The sequence below is a fragment of the Natrix helvetica genome, assembly GCF_964273705.1.
Source record: "Natrix helvetica genome assembly, chromosome: 3".
NCBI lineage: Eukaryota > Metazoa > Chordata > Lepidosauria > Squamata > Natricidae > Natrix > Natrix helvetica.
This window is the reverse complement of record NC_138549.1, coordinates 131,313,687-131,321,317: the sequence shown is the minus strand read 5'-3', so window position 1 is coordinate 131,321,317 and position 7,631 is coordinate 131,313,687.

Sequence of the window (7,631 nt, the reverse complement as noted above, 5' to 3'; positions counted from 1 at the left end):
GAACTGCTCAACAAAACCTCATTCAAGAGCAACAGCAGCACCACAATTCTGAAATCTAAGATTTTGATAGAGAGTAAAAGCAAAACATAAGTCTGTGATATGTGTTCTTCAAATCTTTCATTTAAAAAAATGGTGATTTTTTTGAATTGTCAACATTTAAAAATGTCTCTTGACAGTACGTAGAAGTGAACTACATATTAGTTATATGCATGGTTTTTTAAAAAGAATCTCATTTTTGGTACACAGTAATTTTCTAACATACTACCATAGAATGAATGAATATATATATATATATATATATATATATATATATATATATATATATATATATATATATATATATATATATATATATGTTGTATTTGTGCTGATAAATAAATAAATATACACACACACATACATACATACACACATACATACATATACACACATATATACATACACACACACACATTATATATATATATATATATATATATATATATATATATATATATATATATATTGTATTGGGCATACCAGGGGTTGTAACACACACACACACACACACACACACACACACACACACACACACACACACACACACACACACACACACACACACACACACACACACACACACACACACACACACACACACACACACATATATATATATATATATATATATATATATATATATATATATATATATGCATGCTGGTTTTGTTGTATTCGGGTCTTTTCCCGTGTAAAGTTGAGATTGTCTTTGCAACATTATATATATATCTCCTTGGTTTTTAACCTTAAAGCAAATAAAAGCCATTTCAAATGGAATTTTGAGTTATGGGTCCCTTATGATTCCTATTAGATAACCAATAACATAATTCAGTTGTGACTGAATTTGCTTTATTCTTGCATGTAGGCTTCTTTTAATAGTTACTAAAATAATTGCTTTGTTGGTTGCTTAGGACAGCATTCCCCAACCTTTTTGGCTTTATGGACCAACGTGGGAAGGGAGGGGGTGGTTTTGTGCAAGTGGGAGGACACCCCTTCCACTCACACAAATGAAGCTTTGTGTGCATGCTCACTCGTTACTTCTGGTTTTAAACAGGCCATGGCCGGATATTGGGCCGTGGTCTGGGAGTTGGGGACCCCCAGCTTAGGATATGGCCATAAAGTTAATACATATTACATTTTTTCCAGTAATTCTCCCTCCTCATGTATATAGATAGTCATATTTCCTATGAAGGAACAATGACAATGATTATCTGATGATTATATAAATTAAATTAAGACTATTAGATTTATGATGTTCTGAAGAAAAATGAATTTTAAGTGATTCCAGCAATTTATTTATACAATATTATTATTATATGCTGTTGATCAAGATCTCTACAGCAAATGTAATAATGTAAATTAATAGCAGAAGAAAATATAAGATTTTTTCAATAGGTAGGAGACATTACTATGGTGAAAACTCTCATTAATGGACTAATTTGAAGGAGGGATTTGCATTATTTCTAAAATATAATACATGGAAGATTACATCATTGAAACAAACTCTAGAAATGGTGCTAGCTATTTCTAATCACAGTATCATTTCATTTTGTAAATAGAAGCTGGTTACAGAAGCTGATTATAAAGTATTTTGCTCTCCTTCATGTTATAAATAGTGTTCATTCCTATTATTTAAATTTGTGAGAGATTGTTTTTGTGGGGAACACCCTAAGTCTTTATTAAACACATTTATGCTTGGATGCTCATTTTCAAGAGTTCCTGATTCAACAAGTGATATGTGAGTGCACATTTCATGCAGATCCCTATAATTGATTGGGTGGGGTGAACATTAATTTAAATTAAACTTTTCTTTCATTGTCTTATTAATCAAAATGACCAATTCAGCTGCAGATAATCTTGTGTACAAAACGCAAGCAAGGTTTTTATTTAAACCACTTCACATCTTTTTATTTACTATGCAAAAATGTAAATGAAAAATAATGGATCAGCTTTTCAAGTAGATGCAGGCACCTTATGTTAAAGTCTGGATTGTGACAGGCCCATACATGTGACTTTCTAGTGCAGGAGTTTTCTTTAACATGGCACAACTTGTTCTTGGCTTAGGTATCACACAAATGTCATTAAAGACATACTACATGTAAACAATTCTCAATCAAAACATCCAATTTTTGAGCCACATATTAATCTTAAATATGTGAATCATCACGTTTTATTTTTAATATATAAATAAAAAAGCTTTTGTGAAAGTTTATCAATCATTACTTGCATCTGTACTATGGTGTTTTAAAGAAAAAGAAACCATTGGAAATAACAGCATTTGGATAGTACTATTTTTAATATTATTAGTTTGAATTCACCACTTAATTCTATCTATCACATACTCTTGCATATAACCAATTGAATTTCTCAGAGAAGCTAAATTCGTATGATACCTGGATTTATTTTGGGCCTCTAATAATCATTTGAATGAAGACATATAAAGGTTTTGATCTTAATTTTTCATCAATCTGTTTAAATGTTCCTTCTCCTTTACTCCTGTTGATTTCACATCACTGAGGTTTTCTTGACTCATTTATGCGGGGCTAAAATAAAAGAAGATATGGGACTCCTAATCTTCTCCAGGCAGGATAGAACACAAGGCAGATAAAGGCCCAAAAGGAATTTGAGAACCAAGTCCTCTTTTAAGAATGAGGTCATTGGAGCAAAGGAAATAGTATAAAACCTGAAAGAAGAGAGAAAAAATGCAGGATGGGACAAATGCTGTTTCTCTGCTACCAAGCAACAGAGGAAGAGGGAAAAATATGATTAATTGTTTACCATTATTGTTTTGATGTGACACAGGATGTTTCAGTGAGAAGTTAAATTGATGTAATAACAACAAAATAATGGAAGGGAAGGGAAATGTGTGAAGCTCCTACTTTGACCTGACTGGCCTATGCATGGTCTTCAAAATAAGTGAGACTTAATGAAGTCATAACTAAAATTTCCACTGATGTTAAAATACATGGTTATGTTTGAGGGTTATGCAACTCATGACTAACAATGATAGTTGCCTACATGATGAAAATTTTTGTTTTCATAAACAGATTTATACCAAGCAACAGAGCAATGTTTGTACTAATTGCCAATCAACCTTCAGAAAACAATATCTGGATTATCCAGAAGCTACAGTTGATACAATCATAACAGTTAAGGTTATACCTTTTTGCAAGATACAATGCTTATAAGGAAAGGCTGCAGTGGTTGGCAATTGTTTATCAAGTATAATTTATGAAATTGTTAACTTTAAAAACCTAAACTATTTAAAATGCACCTATCTGAGGGATACATTTCCTTTTACAAGCCGGTGTGATCATTAATGCAAGAGAGGGCTTTTTTTTACAATGTTCCTACCCCTCTATCTGATATATGGAACATGGCTTCTTCCAGTGTCATCTTCAGGCTGAAAAGCACACTGAACACAGAAAATTGTGTCTGGTCTTGATGAGAGTAAAAAAATGTAATGTTTAATACCTTGAGTACATGATGGAGTAGAAAGATACAGTAGGATGTAGAAATATATCACAATTGCATTAATTATAACAATTCTCAGGTTATGGTATGCTCCATCAGAATCAAATAATAATTATTTTGAGATGATTTCAAGAATGAACTAAGATGGAAGCAACTTGACATTTTCACATACAAATACTTGGTATTCATCATTAATTGGTTCTGGGAGGCACAAATTCATTCTAGCTGAATATAGACAAACTATTTTTGGACCTACATTCCCCCCCCTTCTTTAACAACACTACTTTTCTAAATGTTATCCCTCTTGTGATTCAAATTAGGTTGAGCAAACTATCATTCATCTAGTCCAAATCTGGAATCTGCCTGAATCAGAGAAATGTGTGTAGAATATGTTGGGGAAGTTACTCCCATATGATAAAATAATACTTTTAAAATGAGCTGGCATAATTTGCAACTTGAGCTACCTTCCCTTGTCAAAAGGAATGTATCCACCAACATACTTCATGGAACAATATTGGGTTGTGTAGAGTCTTAATCTGAAGCATGTGTGGTATGTTCCCTAGCAAGCGTCATCTACAGAGACCTGTTTATGTGGGTGGAGAGAATCCACAAGCACACTTGTCTAGAGATTCTCCAATCTTAACTTCTGAATTCCCCATGTTCATGTTGTGAGGGTATTAGTCTGGAACAAGAGAATTATGCAGAAAAGAAATCTATCGGTGCTTGATTAACTACCACTTTGGTTTTTATGAAAATAAGTATTGCATTGTTTCTGGACAGCTATAATAATCTAGTGGTGGATTGCTTTGTCAATAACATGACTTTTCATGAAATCTTAATTTTATTACTTCCCAGGTTTCAAACAGTATGATAAGAAAAAGTGTTTAGGTGTGTTCCTGTTTCTAATATGCAACCCTCCCTTCAGAGTTTTAATCTTGCAACACCTTTAGGAATGCTGATCAGTGAGTTGACATAGTGATTCAGGTGCCTTACATCCTTAGAACTCTTATGTCATTAGTGTCAAATATGAGCCTGCTTTAAATCCATACTCAGACAAGAGGTTTGCCTTGCAATAACTTGTTTTCAATCTATTGCTATCTTTTAGGTTTGGTATTTGTGCGTGCATGCATGTGAGCACACAAACATGTTGAGAAATATAATTTTGGTTGCTATCAATGTACTGCTTATATATATTTCAGAATTTGCTGAAAACTAATATTGATGAAGCTTTTGGGCATAGCACAATCATGTCAGCAGCAAATATTAATGTTTAGAAAGTTTTAAAAATGAACTTGAACAAGAATGACTTTCAATGAAAATGATGAAGGAGATAAATATTTCTTATACTAGTATAATTAAAATAAAACATAAAGAAGACAGTTCACTCAGTGGATGAGGGCAGATTTTTATTAATCCCAAGTCTGTAAATTCAAAATTTACTAGAGGGCCAGTAAATTTTGCAGTTCAGTTGTTAAATGTTCTATATGGGGTACCGTTGATACGTATCCAGAAATTGTCAACTGACACAATGTAAGTGGACAAAGTGCTGTATGCACTCAAAATTCCGTATTGTTGCCAGTTGCTTACAGAACACAATTTAAGTACTGATAGTAACTTTCAAATCCCCGTATCTGACTTTGGAGTCCAACAGTAAAGTATTGAGATATGTACTTAGGGAAGAGAGATACAATTTTATTTAACCAATTTTTATCTTCATCACATTTTGTTTAAAAATGATAAAAATGGAATAGGAGGAAAGGAAAGGAAGAAAAAATAAAGAACAACTGCATGAAATGGATAATGGGAAAAAGAAAATTGAACTGGGAAAGAAAAGAAGAAAAGAAAAAGAAGTCCTACACAAAAAGTTTTTCATTTTTTTAAAGTAAAGGCAGAAAGAAACCATGCTATTGTTCAGCTCTACCTAGGTGGCTTCTTTTGCTGTGAGTCAATTTCCAAATATGGAGATGTCATCTTACAACTTCTAGCCTTGACAAATGCCATTGTACTCCAGTTTGTTCGCTGTCTCTCTCACTTGTCTTCTGGTCAATGACTTGATTAGCAGATTTCCAGGAATCTAGTAATGATGTGAAAGGAATTTTGTTTTAAAGCATTGAGAGTCAACTTTACTACAAGAACTGCTGCTATTTTCCTTGCAATATATCGTGGCTCCTTCCTGGTAGCTTCAATCTTTCATAGCAATCTAAACTTCTGATTGTTGTTATTCTATTTGGCACCATCTTCATTTATCTGGACACCTCTTTCTCAGTTTTCAGACTTCTGTGGAGACCACTCTTTTGAAAAATTGACAATTGCTGCTCATTGTCTTTCTGCAAGATATTTGCTTTATCCATTTTATCAGGTTTCCACTCATAATAATTCACTTTCTAAAATAGTTGCAAATATAAGACCATAAAATCCATAATATTTATAATTCATATAATCATAATGGATTTTGCCATTATGAATGTGACTGGCAATTAAGATATGTTGGAAATATCTTTTTGAAGATGACAATCTATAGAGCACATGAGAGAACATTTGTTGGGCTGCATTCAGGTTATACATTTGAATCTCTTGAGAACTGCATTTGATTCCATTCTCTCCATGTTTAAAAAATCTATAAAGACACTTGCTTTGTCCACTCTGTTAGTCGATAATTAATTTCAGTACTAACTTTAACATTTTTTTTTAAAAATGAACACTCAAGTGGAATATCAGGAATAGAGAAAATACCTGCTTTGCATGATAGTTTCCATCCTTGTCATCCTTAATTATGCTGGAAAGATACCTGCTTGAAACTCAAAGCCTTGAAGTTGCATGTAGCAATTGGAACCCTTAGGTGTGGTTCTAGAAAACTCCACAAGTTACTATCATATGGTAACTTTGAATGTGATGTAAAGAAAAACTATGTAGAATTATAGAATTGGAAGAACTGTTGAGTTCAGTTCAGAAATCCAAATCGGAAGGTTGTCCAGGCCTTCTTAGGGCCAGTAAAGAGAAGCCTATCCCTTTTCCAGGTAATTGGTTCCTCAGTTCAATTACACTTATTATTAGAATTTTCCTCCCAGTCACCTCTTCTGAAGACTACAATTATCAAATTGCAGTGAGTAAGAATGCAGCTTGCAGATCCAGCATTTGCTTGTACGCTTGTTTGGGAGGAAGTCAAAGTAATTCAGATAAATATTATGCAAGTAATTCTGACAATTATTATATATCCTAAGAAAGCTTGAGGGAAATGAACAGCCCTGCCTCCTGCTGGTTCTGCTTCCATCATGCCCAGCAGTTATGTTAGCCCAGGTTTTAAGGCAAGATAGATCTCTTTAACATTTTGCTTTCAGTGTTTGAAGGTAGTAAGATCAGCTGTGGAGGTCTTTATAGTTCCACCTGTGGATCTGGCTCACGGTATGATATCTAGGAGTAAGGTTTTCACAAAGGTGACACCTCAACAATGTGCTCTTTCTTAGAAAAAAATAGACACACATGAAATTTTAAATGAGAATCAAACTCATCCTTGTTCACCCAGGCATTTGCATTGCAGAATAACAAGTGATTCGGATTAATGTTGTTTAACAGTGTAACAACTCTATACAGTTGTTTACCAATTATATTAATTATCTCATTTTATTGTTTATTATTTTATTGAATAATTTAATATTTTGTACTTCTGTGTACTATTAGAGGAAGAATGAAACAATTAAGAATTCCAACATGAATTTTTTTAAAAAATATTGAGTAGTATTTATGGTGTCTTGAGTGGCCAGGATCTTTCTTCATATGAAATATTTGGTACTTGCCAAGTGGCAAATATACAGTATAGATTTTTCCTCTGAAGTGTCATTGTACATTAAAAACTAATTCCTTACCTGACAAAAAGAACATTACTGAAATTCAATTTGGAAGCTACATTAGATAGCCAAATGAAGCTAGGTCAAGGGACATGTTAGGATAGTTGTTGGCATTGTTATTATTGTGGTACTGTGGCCATTCTGAGTACTTCTACCGGTAGCAAACTCACATCTTTTTCTTATCCATTCTCTTTGCAGAACAGTTGTCCTCACCTGTGCAGGACATTGATATACAGAGCAAAGATCAGATAAAAACAGAGGACCTGGGGTCCC